At 39.1% G+C, this 19734-nt stretch overlaps 1 protein-coding gene across 2 annotated transcripts in view; it reads right to left on the bottom strand.

The window, feature by feature from the left end:
- Positions 1-19734, bottom strand: part of ZBTB20 (zinc finger and BTB domain containing 20) — a 607056-nt gene that overhangs the window by 331930 nt on the left and 255392 nt on the right. The window contains exon 3 of one of the 2 annotated variants that reach the window (XM_044073007.1): positions 10195-10309. The exons of the other annotated variant lie outside the window; for it this stretch is intronic. The gene's annotated coding sequence lies outside the window, so the exon portion shown is untranslated. The remainder of the gene's footprint in view (positions 1-10194; positions 10310-19734) is intronic. 2 annotated transcript variants of the gene reach the window in all.

Below are 19734 nucleotides of genomic sequence, written 5' to 3'. Positions count from 1 at the left end.
ATGCTAATAAGCCTTGACTGTTGACTGTATAGTCACACTTAACATTTTGGTAATAATATTGCACAGTAATAATTGGGCACCCTTTTAAGGGCCTTCGAGTAGCTGATAAATATTAGTGGGTGGTGGCAGCTGGTACTACCTTTAAGACTGGGCAGAAAAGGCACATAGCTGGAGAACCTGTGCCAGCCTTCCCCAGGAGTGTCTGTGTGGTTGTATACAACTCTTATCTCAAAGTGTGTGTGCCATCTGCTTGGGCAGGCACATGAAGCACTGGTTGGACAGAGAGAGTGCTGGAGGTTTTAGCTTGCCCACTAGGCTGAGATCTGGACCCTATAGCTGCACCAGTGGGGAGTTTTATTTGGGACCTGGAGAGAAAGGGAGAAACCAGCCCCAGACTGACTGTGATCTCTGTGTGCTCTTAAGGGGAATTGTACTTTACTGTGTGTGTATTTATTATCCTTTTTCCTACATGGACACCCCTCACTGGTGTTAGTGGTGAGGATTGAGGCTCCATGATTACTGGGCCAGTGCACGGGCATCACATATTAACTGTTTGGCAGTGGTGGGATATCCACACCACATATTAATTGTTTGGCAGATACTAATTGGCTTGCAGTGGTGTAGGTAAAGTGAATTTCTGTAGCTTGTGTGCAGTGACCATTAAAGGTGTTTTGTACTCTAAATCAGCCACACAGTGAATTCTCAGAGTTCAGATCCCAATTGTTTTATTTCTTTTGTTAGCTTAGTTAGTCAGGGAGAGCAGGCAGCATGTCAGCAGAAGAGTACGGAAAGCTGACAAGGAGCCAGCTGACTGAGATATGCCAGGCGAGGGGACTGGTGCATGGAAACCTGACTAAGGCAGACATGATTGCAGCTTTGGTCACAGCTGCATCAGAAAACAGCAACCAGGAGGAGACTGGCAGTAGATATATACCACACTCAGAGAATGGACAGCTCAACCTTTATGCAGAGGACTTAAAAAAATCTGGAGTGAAAGATACTTGAGTTGGAGGCCAGGCATTTGGAAATAGAAGCAGCTGAGAGACTGAGACGTCTACAGGCTGATGAGAATGAAAATCTGCTATGCCTGGAAGCTGAGGAAAAGGAGAGGCAGCGGCAGCATGAGAAGGAGATGCTGACTCTTCACCAGAGTCATGGAGATAATGGGGAAGGGAGTAACTGGACCCCAGAAGCACAAAAGTTCAGTAAATTTCTTCTGCAGTTAAAAAGGGGGATAATTTTCATAGTTTCATTCGTATGTTTGAGAGGGTATGTAAACAATAAGATGTTGACCAAAGGCTCTGGGTATGGTTACTGACCCCCTTACTCCATGGTAAAGCTGTAACTGTGTTGTCTAAACTTGCTGGTTGTAAATATTTTGATTACATTGCTGTTAAAAATCACTTGTTAGAATGTTTTAAGCTAACACCTGAAACGTATAGGAAAAAGTTTCATGAGCATAGACACAAGGCAGGTGAAAGTGTGTGTGAATATGTTGCTGAACTGAGCACTTATTTTCATAGGTGGGTGAGTGCGTGTCAGGTCACCACTTTTGAAGGGCTGGTAGACCTTTTGATGAGAGAACAAGCCCTTAGCACTTTGCCTGAGGACATGAGCATCTGGTTAGCTGATAGACAGTGTGCTACTTCAGATGAGTTGGGGAAGAAGGGAGACCTATACCTAGCAAGCAGGGCATCCCTGCACAGGAAAGGGACCCCAGTACTGCTCATGGGTCTAAAGGAAACCATGGTGGGCAGCACATACGGCCCCAACAGAATCTGCCATTAGCAGGGGAAACCACTAGTCCAGGTACATGTCCAGGACCAAAGGTTAAATGTCTTGAATGCAACCAGTGGGGCCATGTGGCATACAGATGTCCATGGAGCCAAGGTGGGAAACAAAAGGTGAGAGAGCCAGTAAGTGGGAAAGACAAAATGCCAATAGTAGGTTGTCTTGAGACAACAAGGGTACCAAACTACCATCCTGCAGATGTCCTGATAGGGAAGGATTTGGATGAGGCAGTACCAAGTGCTTATGCAGTTACACGCATTCAGGCTAGGAGATAAGCATGTGAGTCTGGTAGCCTGGGGAGATCTAGACAGACTGCATACTTGCAGCCAGGACTGGTGAGGTGGTTACTTCAGGGAGGGAGCTACTCTGTAGCAGTAAAACTGAAGGTGAGCCACAGCTGCTTGTGGGTACTAAAGTTCCCTTGGGCAGACTGACTGCAAAGGCAGAGGTGAGTATTAGTACCAAGGCTGACAGTGAGGCACCACTGTCAGAGGATGCCAGACTTCCTGTGGAAGGGGAGCTGTGAAGGGTTACAAAGAGAGAGTTGAGACAAGCTCAGCTCTCAGACCCTACATTACAAGGCCTGAGGCAGGTAACTGGGGAGGCACCTGATTCTCAAGGGAAGGGGGACTCTGTATACTGGGACAAAGGGTTATTTTATAGAGAGTGGACCCCTGAAGGAGGGGGAGAAGTTGAGAGGGTACAGCAGTTGGTACTGCCTAGAGCCTACCATCTGGTGCTTCTAGCCATAGCCCATGATATTCTCTTTGTAGGTCATATGGGCATAAAATGTACAAAGACACATATTATGCAGAAATTCTATTGGCGTGGAATTTCCAGAGATGTAACAGGCTACTGCAGGACCTGTGAGCAGTGCCAAAGGTGGGCAAGGCAGGAGACAAGGTGAGAGCTCCTTTGATGCCTTTGCCTGAGATTGAGGGGCCATTTCAGAGGGTAGCTATGGATATTGTGGGGCCTCTGAGTACCCCAAGTTCCACAGGGAAAAAGTATATCCTAGTTTTAGTGGATTATGCTACACAATACCCTGAGCAGTGGCTCTGTCCTCCATTGAGGCAGAAAAGGTGGCGAATGCTTTGTTAGAAATTTTCAGCAGGGTAGGTTTCCCAAAAGAAATACTAACAGAGGTCTCAGTTTCATGTCAGACCTGCAGGCTTGTCTGTGGAAGTACTGTGGGGTGAAGCACATGAAGACCACCCCTACCATCCCCAGACTAATGGTCTTGTTGAGAGATTAAACTTTACAATCAAATCCATGCTATGGGCATTTGCAGACCAGTTTAAGAGGGAGTGGGACAAATATATGCTGCATCTGTTGTTTGCTTGCAGAGAGGTTCCCCAGGAATCCATAAGTTTTTCACCCTTTGAGTTGCTGTATGAGCATAGGGTGAGAGGACCTCTAGATTTAATTCGAGATGAGTGGGAAGGTGAGTGTGACTCTCACAAGGAGTCTGTTGTGGCATATGTCCTAAACCTCAGATCAAGGCTCAGGGAACTCATGGGCTTGGCCCGGGAGAACCTGGCAGAAGCTCAACAACAGAAAAAGGTGTGGTATGACACGAATGCTCGAGCTAGATGGTATGCTGTGGGGCAGCTGGTAATGGTTCTCACTCCTGTCAGACACAACAAGCTGCAAAAGCTTGGGAGGGACCCAACAAGGTGGTAAGAAAGGTAAGTGATGTTAAATACATGGTGGAACTGCTAGGCAGGAGGCAGAGGCACAAATTGTACCAAGTTAACATGATGAAACCTTAACATGATAGGAAGGCCCTTGTGGTGAGCATTTGCAGTGGATTGCAGCAGGAGTCTGAGGGAAATCTGGTGACTGATTTCCTCAGTGAGGCTTAGACTGACACCTCAGTGGAAGGGGGTAGCAATGTCCCAGCAGCTATCTCCTACCCAGGTTCGAGAAATCCGAGCAGTGCTACAGGAGTTTGGGGACATGTTCACTGGGAAACCAGGGTGCACCCACCTGGTGCAGCACCAGGTGGATACAGGACCCCAAAGGCCTATTAGGCAGGCCCCTTATAGGGTTCCTGAGAGAGTCAAACAGACTCTGAAGAAGGAGATACAGAAGATGTTGGAACTAGGGGTGATTCAAGAGTCCAAAAGTCCCTAGGCCTCCCCAGTGGTGCTGGTGCCAAACAAGGAGCACCAGGTTCTGTGTGGATTACAGGAAATTAAATAGTCACACAGAATCAGATGCTTACCCTATGCCTAAGACAGATGAGGCCCTAGAGCAGCTCAGTGGAGCTAAGTATCTTACAACCATTAATCTTACCAAGGGCTACTGGCAGGTGCCCTTGACTCCCAGTGCTTGAGAGTGGTCAGCCTTTGTGACTCCTTTTGGCTTGTATGAGTTCACAAAGATGCCCTTTGGGATGAAAAATGCCCCAGCAACTTTCCAGAGGCTGGTAGATCATATCCTAGCAGTAGGGTACTACAGAAAGCTCATCCCCAGTTATAGCACCATAGTTGCTCCCCTCACAGATCTGACAAGGAAGAACAGGCCAGATAAGGTAGTGTGGACCACAGCATGTGAGCAAGCATTCCAGAAGCTTAAAGAAGCTTTGGGAGGACCCTCTGTGTTAACCAGTCCAGATTACAGCAAATAATTTGTTGTGCAGGTGGATGCTTCAAACTATGGGGTGGGGGCTGTACTTAGCCAGATTTCTTCAAAGGAAGAGGAGCACCCAGTGGTTTATCTCAGGCATAGGCTCCAACCCAGCGAGGAATGCTATGTAGTTGTAGAAAAGGAATGCCTAGCCATAGTGTGGACACTGCAGAAACTTCAGCCTTATCTGTATGGAAGAAAAGTCACTGTAGTGACAGTTCACAATCTCCTAACATGGTTAACCAGAGCCAGCCAGCAAAATGCCAAGTTGCTAAGATGGAGCCTAGGGTTGCAAGCATATGATATATCAGTGAAGCACCGCAGAGGGATTAGCAATGCCAATGCAGATGGGCTCTCAAGGCAGGGAATGGGGTAAGGTATACTCAGATAGACCTAACCCTCTCAAGCAACGTTTCTCAAGGGTCACTTGAAAAAATAGCTTGAGTTCTCCAGGGGGTATGAGATGTGGGAAGATAGGTAAAAGCTGCCAGCCTAGCCAGATAGAATTCTTTAGATAATTCTGTCATTTGCAAATATTAATGTAAGCCAAAGGCTTGTTCTCTTAAATGTGAAAAGACTGCATTGGATATTGAACTGCAAAAATTTAACAACAGTGCACTCTGCTGCAAGAATGCTAAGTCAAGCATTTTATGACTGTCTTTGATGTCAAAATTCGCAGCCGATATGTCTAGAGGGAGGCATCCTGCCTATTGTTTTAAGATCAGAGTTAATGACTAGAATTTGCATGTATAAATGCCCTTTATTGCTCTGGTTTCTGACCAGGTGTAAAGAATGTAAATGTAGTTTCTGTTAGCCGAGGAACACCAGAGAAGTGTGAAGAATGATGTCATGTGAAGCAGCTCTGTGTTATTAATTAAAAGAGAGAGAATTAGACAGCTCTGAGCATTTTGTTTGTGCCAGTGGGGAGTTTTATTGGGGACCTGGAGAGAAAGGGAGCAACCAGCCCCAGAATGACTGTGTGCTCTCAAGAGAAATTGTACTTTACTGTGTGTGTATTTATTATCCTTTTCCCTACATGGATGCCCCTCACTGGTGTTAGTGGTGAGGATTGAGGCTCCTTGCTGGGCCAGTGCACGGGTGTCACATCATCATCTCCCATATTGACTATCGATTCTTGAGCCTCATGTTCCTCTAACCCTTGGCATATTTAAGTTTGCCATAAATGTTTCCATTTGTATCTTTTCTTGCCCCCCCCCCCCATTCCTCTGCTACATACAGATTTTCATAGAAATTCCAAAACATCTCTAATACCTGTTTAAGGTCTCTAGTTATTTTTTCTAGTGACAAGCTCCCTTAGCTTGGCAACACCCCTTTCTGTTTTCTGATGTCTAAGTCCTTGTGCTATTTGCTTTTGTGCTCTGGGGTTGTACAAAAATACTTAACAGTGACCTTTATAAACTTAGGCACATTACCCTAATACTCACTTAGTTTTCCTTTAGCACTCAACAATGACTCATTTTCTTGTTCTGTAAGATTCCATTTCATCTGTAATACTTTAACTTTGGATAATCTAAGTAATCCCTATTACTTCTTTCTCATTTATCTTTCTCTCTTATTTCTACTATATTTTTAAATTTCATTTTCATTTTGACCCAATCCTCGGCTATCCTTTCTGAAGAAGATTGTAAATTCCCTAGACACTCTTGAATCTTTTTCACTACCCATTCCTTTAAATTATTTTTAATAAGAAGAAATGAGTCAGTGTCACATTTTACTTGATTACTACATTTCTTTATCTTAGTCTTTATTGGTGCACGGTCTGAAATAGTTATTGGATCAGTTTCAAAACTGTCAGCTAAATAGCCATGATCATATAAAATATAGTTTCTGTCCACATAACCCTGTTATTGTACCTTAGAGAATAATATGCAAATTCTAGCCGAGTTTCCCTCCTAATTTCACATCTTCCATTCCAAGTATACTCACATGTTTCTTCAGTAATCTACTCTCTTTTCTTATATTTCCCCTTCTAAGGTTTCCCTGATATATCTTGCTTATCAGGTTCCAGTCCCTCTCCATGAATACTGTTTCCTGATGGAAGATAATTACTTCTCCCATAAATCTTTTATACCCCTTAATAGTAGTTCTGGATGGAATACAAATACATGACAGTGTAATACTCCCTGCCAATAACCCATCACTACCACATTCTAGCCTTGTTGTCTTTCTTCTCTTTCTGTATCACTATTGGAGCCCCATTTATTATCAGTATTATTACCCCTTTTCGCCTTTCTCCTTTACTTTTGCTGACTAACCATTCAGGAATCCTTTACCTGACAAATTCACATGTTCACTTCTAAGTGTGACTCCTGTAATGTTGCTATTTGTATCCTACAGTTCTTAATATAATTCAATACTCTTTACTTTGTTTTCATACCTAAATGCTAATCACATTCCAGATATGACTGAAAAGGCAGTCATTCTAATAAGATGCTTTTTACTTCTGCATATTCTGTATGACAGTTTTTTAATATATGTTTCCAACTTGAAACTTGCATGCATATATTAGTGTTTGGCAGGCTTAACGTAAATGCAGTTGCATATTTCTTTCCAACTTGAACCACACATGGATATATTAGTGTTTGGAAGGCTGGACTTAAATACAGTTGCAGCTTCTTCACTCTGTTTAGGCCCATGTCACATTTTTCTAGATTTTTTATTTCAATAAAAACATTAAAAAAAAATATGCACATTTTCATTTTAACCCCAATCCTTTCTAACTAGTAGCAAACAGGGGTCTATATCATGTAGTCAAAGTGCCGTAACTTCGACTGACATATGTTCGAACACATATGTCCGAAGTTACGGAACATCGAATACCAATAAAAAATGAAAACACAATGGACAAATAAAAAAATTGTTGTATGCAGGGGGGCAAGCCCCCCTGCATCCCCCACACCCCCCGCTACTTAAATATACCAACTCTGAGATGGCAACACATTGAAGTGAATGTAAACCTCCACTTATGGAGATTTCCATTCACACGCTGGAACATTTACAAATTCAAACATATGGTCTCAACCATATGTCATTTGAAATTGTAAATGTTCAACTACGTGATAGGAACCTGCAAACAGAGACAACGATATACATTTTCCAAAAAGAAAAATTACCTCACCATATATGGGGCAGTTAACCCATACAGACAGTTGCAAACCACAGGCTTCACCCATTCCAAAGTAAAGTTTAATCATGGTGACAATGCATGTTAGAGCCTGTAGTCCATCCTGTGCCCATATCATCCATTCTTGTTCCATCTTAACTTCCCTCCAAGATGTGAAAAACAATTTGCATACTCTCAATTAACTGAATAATAACCTTAAGAAAATGTGCCTAGTCTCTCATTAAATAAATAGACTTTGCGTTGTTGTTATTCATACTGAAGTGATTATTACTATGGGGTATGCATCTGCTTGTATTCCTGTCAGTGTTACAGACTACATTTATTTTCATTGCGGTACCTGTCATTTCAAGTAGTAATTGTAATGATTCTTCATATAGATACCTCAAAGTTCACAGTTCAGTCATTTCTTGATTTATTACCAATTTATGTAGACAGTTCCTCTGTTCTTTGCAGAGCTCTGTGGGTAGATAAGGAAAAATACTTTCTATATTATCATTGGCATTAACATCACTCACTGATAATTTTCCTCCACCCCACATTTAGAATGCCTATGCATTATATGCATATCTACTTTGCAATGTAACATGCAGTTGACTTCAATAAATTTGTAATACACGTTACTAACAGAAGAAAAAAGATCTTTCTTTACTTACAGTGTACACATATATTGCTAAGAAAGGGGACCTTTTATTACTTACAGTTTCTTCTTCACTTCCTTCATTGTACTTCTAAACATTAATGACAAAATAGAAATTTATACTTTACAGTCCACAACCAGGTTAAAATAATCCACAAATTTCCAGTCTTTTTTCCTTCTTCCTTCTGCTTCTTGCATAAGTATAGTTCTATGTCCACACTGTATCTTATAGAAATATCTCTTTATTTGTTTACTTCAGTTTCATATTCTTGCTGTTTGTATTCTTCCTCTTCTTGATTACCTAAAGCAGCCTATGATTCAAATACAACATGCTCCTTGTTTTTCATGTCATCTCCTGTACTTTTATGCTGTTCATTCATTTCCTTTGGAATACTGGAAAGGTTTTACTGGCAAGTTCTGTCTGTGGGTTGCGCTATTGTCAGAGAAATGAGAAGCAGAATCCCCTTCAACTTGCTGGCTTGCCTTTTGCTTGATAAACTTTTTTATTTTCTTCTTCTCCCATTCTGCGTTTATTACTTCTGAAAAACACATTATGAAGACAGCTGGGTATAATGAATTGAATCTCACCCTTGCTTATTGACACCATCTGATTGCTAGGCTAAACTTGTTTTTCTTGTATCTGGGTTATAGAGAATATTCATTTTCTAAGAACACATTGGTGTGCCCAGTTGATAATACAATGCTGTCAGAGGAGCTTTTCCTTCTGTTGATATGACTTCATGTTTATTACTATAGGTCTTGGCTTCTTTCTCAGGGTCACACTTGGTGCAGAGACATAATGTGTCCTTTCTATTAACAGATCTTACTGTGGAATACCAATCCAGTTGCTTGTTTTGGATTTTCAAAAAAAAAATAATGCAATCTGTTCCTTCTGGTTTCTCTAGTACAGCAGAAAATCTCTGGTTTTCTGTGTGTTATTTCTGTCTTCTCCTGCTACTGTTTTTTTGAAAGAGCTCTTCTTGAGAAGCCTAATATTTAGCCAGACTTTCTTTTATTTCAACCTCTGAGTACTACAGTTTTATGACCACAGCAGAATAGCCATTTAAAGCTTCTTCTGTTCATTTCAGCCTTTAACATTTGAAGGTATTTCTCCAGTGTCTCACTTATTTTAAAACACCTTTGAAAGTATTTGATTTATTTTTCCTCTAAGCCTGAAACCTGATCTGTTTTCTGCCGAACAGCTACAAGTCTTTTCCCCATCAAAATTTATCTTTACCTTTTCTGGTTGATATACTCTTACTTTCTTAAGATTTCTTAATTGCTGGAATTCAGGCAGTGTAGTGCTTAACCAGTAAATTTATTTTGCCCAAATAAATGAGTTTGACTGGCTGCTTTCCTCCGTTTCTGTTTTCACACTGGGAGACCTCCAACAAAGCCCTTAAAACTTTCTTGTGTTGTCTGCATACCTCTCAACTGTTATGGTTAAGGCATGTACTATGATTTCTGCCCTTAGTGGTAGACTTGCTTCTCCTAGATTTACTGATGTTCTTCAAAAATGTTAAGACTTGTTTAAGGTTATCTGCATCATTAAATAACTAAACTAAGCCTGTATAGAGATTTCTGTTAAGTATATTAGGTCTAGTAAGTGAACACTTGTTATTCTGAAGCATGCTTTTCTTTCTAACCTCTGCAATGGACTTTAAAAGCCAAGCGCTGTGATTTTTTAAGGTTTAGAATTTTATAGGTATGCTTGTTTATGCAATTTTTGGGTTTATGCACTAATATTTCAGCAAAGTATGTTTGGGGAAGGTTTAATTTTCATTATTAGATTACTGCTGCAGTAACCTAAGTTTTATGGGACATATCCTGCCAAGTAACAATCCTGATAATTGGCTAGTATGTAAAGCTTTTGGGCACCTTCTACTTTCACTGCATATTGGAGGAGGCATGAATGTGTGCCGGTATGTAGGAAGATGTATGGGCACCAAAATTCAGAACTTTCTTTGCATCGAAGATTAAAAATACCAACCAGACTCTGTTTTCTCTGCATCTTTAGTGGTTCAGCATTTGTGGGCAGATAAGTATCCTTTTAAGGACTTTCCTTCCATACTTCTTTGCAGCCTTGTGGTGTTCATTGCTTATGTCTAGGAGAAAGGAAAAGCATCTATGTGGATGGCAGATTTTATACAAAGATTCCTATACAGTTTATCTATTTTACATGGGGGAGGAGCACAATCTCCAGTCATGTTCTATACATTAATCGCTTACCCCTAAAACCATTAGGAGTTGTCTCAGCTCCTTGAAACTTTATGTCACAAATCAGTGGCTTAAAGTCCTCAAACAACCAACCAGTGATGGAAATTAGTCTGTGGGGAAAGCAAATAAACAATTTTCAGGTCACTGTAGTGAAATCTACTGTGATATGGTAGTACCTGAACTATTAACAAGCAGCCTATTCTTACCAGTTATGCATGCTGGCCAGGATTATTCCAAAATAAGCTCATTTGAATATTCAGACAGAGTATATTAGCAGAAACATTTTAATGTCTAATGAATAGATGTCCACCAGTACAGCATATCTCTAGGTCACACAACGTTGAAACAATCAGTAATAGATCAACTAGCTTCTTATCACAGCTAATAGTGCTCCCGTCCAAACCACTCATGCTCTGATAATAAGGTAACGTCACAGCCTGCTTTATGTATTTCCTCTTATTCCTCTAATTCAACATGTTTGCTGAAAACAGAAGAAGTAAAGGTAAATCTTATTTTAACAGTTACATTTTTTGGCTGAGACAAAATTAATTTTACTTGTAGGAATTTGTATGCAATCAAATGTTTTTACTGTACGCATATGGAGAGATAAAGCCCCGGCTATGACCTAGAAGTCCTGAGTTCAGTTACTATCTCAGGTGTGTATTGGAGTTGATGTGGGGAGGATTGGTGTATCTATCTTGGGATGGAGGGGGATAGATTTGGGCCATGTAGTTCAATGTTCCCTCATAGAAGGACAGTGCTAGAAGTGATGGCCCAGTATGGACACATGGCAGTAGCTGTCATCACAACTGCATGGGAACATACACCTGTTTTGTAGAAATAGCAATTTATGGTTCCACTGGTGATGCCAGTCACTCATCCCTCCACCAGGAGGGGTTAAAGCCTCTCTAGTACCCTGTCATTGTTAGGATGCTGGAAAGGGAACAAAGAATAATCATGGCTGCCTAGGTGATGTTCCCACCTGACAGCTCTTGCCCCCAACAGTGGGAATTCCTGGTATGGGGGAAGAATGGGCCAGAAGTCTGGATGTCAAAAAAGCATGTAAAATATTTTTACTTTTAGTGTTTAAGGGTTCGCTGACATTTCTGCAGCTTGGGAATTTTTATCTTAACAGTGAACAGTTTTGGAATTATTTGCGTCTTTTAAATTATGCAAGAAAACTTCAACAAAAAGGTCTAATCCAGTAACATGGAAAAGATTTACTTTTAAGTGCTATGCAGAAGTCTTTGTTTTTTTTTTTTTTTTGTCTGTGCTTTAGACTTTGCAGTAGCTGACCAGCCTTGCTGTCACTGGCATTTTCTACTGATTTTTAAACACATTTTTCTGCCATTTTGGCTTGATTACTAATTTATCATTCTACAGCCCATGTTATTACAGCTGGACAGATTATTAGAGGTTCATTGCATCTCAGACTTTCTAAGAGAAACATTTCCCCTAGTTCGGAATTAAATGTTATGCCCATGGATCTGATTGTACTCTGTAGTGGAAAACATTAGTTTTGTGGCAGTAATCTTATCAGGTCAGATTTATATGCTGCTGGTTCTAATGTGCACAATATTTGCAGAAACTTAGAGTGTCTTTGAAAACAAATTCCTCTTCAGTGGTAAAAGTAGCTTTGCCCATTTATCTGAACTATGTATCCATTTGCAGTTCTGATCTCCAAACAAGAACATAAAGCTAAAATTATTCTGCACACTCTTGATGTCCATTCAGTATTTGGGTATTATACACAAAGGACTAACAGTCAGATTATCTGATTAATTATCTAATTAAAAAAAAAGGAAACAAACTAAGCACAGTTTGTTTAAATAGTTATGAAATCATACTGACTTTCATTTAATAAATATAGCAAAACTTTGAAATAACTGGTTGTGCCTTACCCGATGAGGGAGGCAGTCATTATAGCTGTTTTATTCAGGAACGTTTCAACTGAAAATTTCTCTGAAGCTTTGCCATGGGCTTCTATGAAGGTATATCAAAGCATTACAAACTGGACTATCACTGGAGAGCTGGGGCACATTTCATTTCTTCTGTACTGCAGGATATGTTTAACAAGTATCTCTTTTTATTTGGGTTGATAGGTACCTATCAGCTAAGAAATGGTAGAAGGTACATATTGTTCTTTGAGGCAAGCCATATAACACTCTATCTTCAAGTTATGTAGATACATGCCAAGTTTTTTATATATATATATATATATATATATATATATATATATATATACATATATGTTCCCTATTACGAGATCCCAGACGCAGTTTGTCGAATGCATCTTGGTCGAACTGAAAAGAGCGGAAAGGCAAAATAGTGAAGCAACTTTTCAGTGAATTCTTTCCCTGGGAAAGAATTTGCTTGGCCGCTTTCGTTACTTTGCTGTTTTCGGCACTGTAGTGCGATCTCAGAGTTGATATATTTAAGTAGAGGTGTGGGGTATTATGTAATGTTTTAAAGTTTTTTTTGGGAAAAAAAAAATCGCTGTTCTGAGGTTTCGACTTTGTAAGCTTTTGCTTACATGGGGTTGATTAATTATCATTCGCTTTTGTAAGCATGCGATAATATAATATAGACTCTATATATTATGCAAGTAACTACATGGATACCCTCCCTCTTTCCATCTCCGTTGTTGGGATGTTATGTACATGTTTATATGTTTATGTGTTTATATCATTTTCCTCCCTCAGATAATGCCCATTTATATAGCATTCAGTAAAACATTTCTGTATAATTTGAGCACTCTCTGCGATGTGTATATTACACAAAACAGTACTTTGAAGCAGAAAATCCATTTTAGGTGACATGGTTTGAGTACCTGCTTTTAGACTTTTTTGTCTGGAATTTGTAAACAGCAGAGCTGAAGGATGTCAGTTAAGGTAAAATGTAATGTGATACTGTGATAAGGTTATTGACTACAAATGCTGTACTGCCATGGTGACTGGAGAGCTTTAAAGCATTAAGGACTTACTGAGAGTCAGCAGATGAGTGCAGGGAAGGAAAGAGTGAGAGTGAAAAAAAAGGCTTAGCAGCAAGGCAAGAGCGTTGCTGATGGTTCAGAAGTTTATACGTGAAAGCGGCACAAAGGGTGTGCTATTTCTTTTAATGAAGCCAGTTGAGTCTGGCCAAGTGTGTTACAGTGGACATTAGATCTACGGGATATGATGATGAAATACTAGCTTCTGTTTAACGGGTCTATATTAGAAGACCGAAGATGCGGTCGATCTTAAAAGGCTCAAAACGCAAAATATCAAAGCGGCTGTTAAGCGAATTCTTTCCCTGGGAAAGAATTTGCTTGGCCACTTCGGTACTTTGCCATTTTTGGCACTGTAGTGCAGTCTCGGAGTTGGTATATTTAAGTAGGAGGGGTGTGGAGGTGCGGCCCCCCACATCGGGGGGTGTGGGGGGTTAAGCCCCCCTACTTAATGTAATGTTTGAAATTGTTTTTTATTTATTTTTTTTGTTGGAACAGCGATTTTTTTCCAAGGAAAAAAATCACTGTTCTGACAGTTCGACATTGTAAGCTTTCACTTAAGTAGGGTTGATTAATCACATTTCGCTTTTTTAAGCATTTGGTGATCTAATATAGACCCCTGTTTAATGGTATTTGGACATTTTTGTTATTGTAAGAGAGGGATAGTATATTTGAGGGTTGGATTGGATGGATTTGGCTTGTTTAGTAAAAACATGTGATCTTCAATAACAACTGACTAGCATGGAGTCAAATATATTCCTAAGTTTGTCAAAATGGGAACAGCAAACTTGAGGATGAGGTCCAGCCATTGGGCCAAATAGTTAAGCATTTGTACACCATTAGAGGAGAAAGAATAAGGTTATTTTTATTGAACAGTTAGCAGGTATTACTTTGTACCTTTGTGCTGTCTTTCAAAGCCTGTATTTGTTCTTTATGATATTGATTGTTGTTTCCATTTAGAAGGCCAGTGATCGATACACAGAATGTCTTTAGATGCAGCCTGGATATCTGATCATTAAAGAATAGTGCTGCAGTGGGCTGAGTCATTTCAAAAAGTTAAGCTTATAAGTGAGGGTGATGGAAGAATGAGGGACTGCTTAACAGTCTAAAGAGAAGATGACTGGCAGAGGTCCTTGGAGGACTTCAATAAGTATAATCTTCAACAATACCTAAGAGGTAACTGCTGATCCATGGCAAGGCTATATGAGGCTATATACCAGGGCTGCTATTTTTCTGATGAGGAGAAAGTAGGAGACTGAGCTATATCCTTTTGTAGGTGTTACAAAAAATGACTTTACTGAGTACAACATTATCTATCCATTTATATGTTTGTGAATGACACAGTGGCAATCATGGTATGGCCTTTTATGTTTTTGTTCCTTTTTTTTTACTCTTCATTGATTTAGCTGTCCAGGCCATTCCTTCAGTAAATTCCATACTTTTATTATTATTTTGCAAATATCCAGTGTACCAAATGTTTTATTTCCTTTGGGTGAAAATATTTTGATTCTAACCAAGATTTTCTTCTACTTACAACTTTAGAAGAGCAGTCATTATCAAACCTGATGAAAGTTTCTCCAATTTTAGATAGAGGTACTGGATCAAGTTATCTTCAGAATTAAGTTATTTTCCATGCTGGACATGAGTTTGACAATTATAGCATGAGGATGAGAATTTTTCTTTTTAGAAGGAGGAACAAGAGATCTATATACTAGATTAATTTCAAAGGAAACTGGTTCAGGTAAGTTTAATACTTTATGTATCCATGTTGCTAAAAAGTTGATTATATTATCTCCATCATATTGTTGTGCTATGCTATACACTCTTATATTTATCTTTATTATTCTATTGTGCACATCATCTAATGTATCTAGAAGCCCATTATTTTGCTATACTAGAAATTCAGTTTGGCTCTCATTTTCTGTTATTCTCCCCTCTATGTCATTCAAAGTATTCTAATCTGAGCTCGGTGTTGTTTCCAGTTAAATCAATCTGTTTCTTATATTCATCATTAAAAGTATCCACTTTCATGCCTGGCTTGTCCATTTTGATAGAATGCCCTAGATACTTGATACAAACGATTGAGCTCTTTTTAACTGAAGATTCTTGAGAGTTGATTGGCTCATCATGAAGTGTCTTCCTGAGAAATATTTCTGCTTAATTTGTGACAAGGATATTTGCAGCCTTTCAATATTTTGAATAATGTCTATTCACAACCTCCTTGAAGATAATTTATGAATAAAATTTTCTTCAAAACATCTAGATTGGGATAATATATCTGTTAAAATATGTATTTCAGTTACAGAACTGTTAACAAGTGCTATTATCTCTCAGCTGTCTTAGTCATTCCTCTGTTATGGACTTTTTTGAGGTCATATCACTTAGCGAAAAGAAGGTTCTAGGAACAAATACTTTTTTTGACTGCCTGGAGATCTCAGTTTCAAATAGTTTAGATAGGCTGCACTGCAGGCGTCTGAAATACATTTGAGCAAGGCATGATTCACATCATCTTTTATACTGAATTATATTTAGTAGAAATAATTCTGAGCAGGGGAACCATTGTCTTCCCAAACATGCCATGCTGGAGAGAGCCCTATTCTCCAACCTCCTCCTCTAGTCAGAATGGTACAGCTGTGGGACAGTGGGTTTGATCTGGGTAGAACTGATATGATTTGCAAAGGACGGAGATTAGCCAATGAGCAAGAATCTACATTCTTGGTTTGAGTCATCCAGTGAAGGCTGAGACATCCCATAATATTAATATAATTTCAACTTAAGAATGATGCACTTTCACTGAGAAGTTTTGATTTAGCTTTGATGCCATGATATGGGATGAAGGAGATGAGCTCATAAATTGTAGCCATTGCTAGTTAAAGATACCATTGCAGTGCACATGCAGTTATCTTCTGATAACTACCATGATCAGAATTTAAGAGAGGAGGAGGTAGTCAGTTTGGATGTAAGATTTTACTCTACCAGGGATATGGTTTCCCAATTCAATTATTTGTCTGGTGGGAAGAACAAAACGGGTGCTACTGGTCAATTTATTTATTTAATACACCTGTTGGGGTTGGTACACTGATCCAAGAAGACCAATTTTTGACATAGCCCTGGTACACAAAAAAAAACAAAACAAAAGAATGCTTATAATTATATACAATTATATAAGGAATTAATATGACAATGCAGCACAAATGTACAGGCACAAATTAATACAGAATATCTACAAATGGAAAGATTAAAATTCCTGTTTCCTATTATTTGCATGGGTGGGAAAATAAAGTGTGTTCTGTTGATAAGTTAGAAATGGGAAACAAGAAAAAGCAGTGAAGCAGGTTTAAGTTATAATCCTGCCGATCCAATTATATTTAGTTTATGTGAGAAACATCAGATCTCAAAGTTGTGCCATTTGTTTGCTTAACTGTTAATGCATGCCAGATCAAGTCTCTTTCTGGTGATTTGTAATGCGTGCCTCAGGTAGGATAATAGCAGGTTGGCAACATAAGGCTTTGACTGATTGCTCTTTGGTTAAAAACGACAAGAAGAAAAAGACAGAATGATTCTAGCTGCCCTTCAGAAAGTTTTAAGTCTGAATTGGTAGTAAGAGTGACGTGTACATTTGAGACATAAAGTGAATTTATGTGGCTGGGAGTAAGAGGGGAGAAATAGTGCATGGAAACAATGTGGAAAAAGACAATAAGGTAGTACACTGATATGGCAGTGGTCAGTCTTAGTTTGTAAAACTACTGCCCCCAAATAGAACTTCAAAAATAGGCAGCTGTTAGAAATACAAAGTATACATAGGAAATTAGCAGTAAAGACATTACAATCTTAAAATCACAGTGATGAGTTTGTGGTCCACATATAAGCAACAAAAATAGTGAATGGCAAGCGCTGAGAAACAGACAGGCAAAATAATTTAAAGCAAAGCCTCACAGAGACTTCTTCAAAGAAGATACATCTGCTGCAGTGTACCTACTGCACACATTGCTGCAGACTGAAATCAGGTGAGTAACTATTGTTGAATGCAGTTAAAAGGGTATGTGCTAATAAAATAAATGGATGATATTTTGGTCCTGGACACATCTCTGAGCTGATTTTATGTTTCAGTCAGTGTACCAGTAAGGAATGCTTCTTCCTGTGTTTTAAGCCTTCTTTATAAGACAGAGTATCATGCCTACTTATTTATCTTTCGTTAAGTGACTTGGTCCTTCACAGATCCTTTTGATCCATAATCCATGCTGCAAGGCAAATGTAAAAACAATATATGTTGACAGTTTAGAATAGTCAGGCAACCAGCATGCTTCTGGGAATTTGGGAAGAAAGTATAATACCTATAGAAATTAGGTTGACCTTGAAAGAGCATGCACATTCCATACAGTGACCATTGTCAGAATTAGGTTCATAGGTAGGTACTAGGCTATCTGCCCGTGGGCATTTATAAGCCTAGCCAAAGTGTGTCGGCTTTGAAGAATATGGACCCACGAGAGAAAAAAAAATAGAAAATGAGTCTACCAGAAACCCACTGGTTAACTTGCAAAAGTAAACTACTGCACTATTGTACTACTGTACTATTAAATTACCAAATTCCCAATATGAAATTTTCAATATTTGTTACCTTAAGCGAAGTCAAACCTGTTGTCTGTATGTTAGCACCTTACATATGAATGCATTTATTCAACTGTATGCTTGTATGCTACTGAACTATGTATATTTACATGTACTTGCAATCTTTCTCTCTATTGTCTCTATGTAACTGTACTTTTTCTGGAGCTTTTCTCTCCCGGGCCTCTGCTGAAAATGGACATATATCCAGTCAGACTTTCCCGGTAAACAAATGTACAATAAATAAATAAAAAATAAAATAAATAAATAAACTTAACCATGCAGGGCAATAGCAAGACAAGTGTGATATGCTTAAAACATGACAAATATTTTTTGGCAATCAGTGTGCAGTAGTTTTGCCATATCAACTGTGTAAATTCCAGGGTTCTTACTTTTCTTAAAATTATCTTTAGCAAGACTAACGGACCACAGAATCTTCAGATTGTCTTCTACAGCCCCTCTGCTAATGAAACAAGCATTTTTGTTATCATTATAATCAACTTCTCCGATTTATTTGTGTAACATTTCTGTTTTTTTCTTAAAAGTCTTCCTGCTGTTATGATGCAACACCTTGTACAAGTCAATGTCACACTGCTGCTTAAAAAGCTGTTTGCACAGCTTTTGACATCATTACATTCTTCGACAAGCTTTAGTGACGTTATATTAATCAGCGGTTACAAAAATTCAGTCAATGTATTATTAATTGCCTACAGTGTCCTGATCTCTCAGTCGCATTCCACTTTCATGATTCAATCTAGGTCAGCAGCAGTTTTTTTCTTACTCTGACCTTGAAAAAATCTATTTTTGACATGTTATGGCACATAAAAGTTACAGTGATAGAACAATCTGCTTTACATATTAAAGGATTCCAACTTTCTTGCTTAACAGTAGTATTAAATCCATTCCATAGCTTAAAATGACAGAAAATATGTAATATTTGATTAAGTCTTTGTAGATTAACTACAAATACTACAGTACTGTCAAACAGGCCAGAAATCCCTATTGTACTACAATAGATCTGGTCAGTTTGTCTGCCAGAACATCGTGAATCCTCAATATGTGTATTGCTACTAGAAATCATAGGGAAGACATTGCCCACTGCCACACTCTCATGGCTTCCTGGCACAGTGGATACAAACAGGTTCATTCCTGTTTATTGATATACCAGATCATTGACATGTCATCTGTCTGGATGAAAATCACAATATTGGGAAGCGAGTCCTGAAATGCCTGCAGCTCCAAAACACTGATGTGAAGAAGACATGTTGATCTTCAGTCTCTTATCCATTCTTACTGCAATCTTTTTGCTTCTTACCTAAACCACAAATGCACAAAGGTACTTTTCCCTAACTTCTCCAAAGAGACAGACACTGAGGGATGCTTTGGCGCACAAATGGCCTCCAGTTCTCTTTTATGCATTTCCACCCTTCCCTCTGGTAACAAGATATCTTTAGAATATATAGATAAACTCACTAAACTAGGTATAAATCCCTATGTCACAAGATGGGTTGTCAACTGGTTCACTGACAGAACCCACACTGTGAAAGTAGCAGACTCCAAATCCGACTTCAGACCAGTGACAAGTGGAGTACCACAGGGTTCAGTCCTGGGTCCTTTTCTGATTGGTATCTACTTTTCTGAAGTACAGGCTAACACAGTAGGTCTTTGGCTAATGGAGTTCTCAGATGACTGCAAACTAGGAGCCATAATAGAAACTCCTAA

Source organism: Protopterus annectens, chromosome 5.part1 (genome assembly GCF_019279795.1).
Source record: "Protopterus annectens isolate FY-2018-M chromosome 5.part1, PAN1.0, whole genome shotgun sequence".
Lineage (NCBI taxonomy): Eukaryota > Metazoa > Chordata > Ceratodontiformes > Protopteridae > Protopterus > Protopterus annectens.
This window is presented reverse-complemented; position numbering and strand designations above follow the sequence as displayed.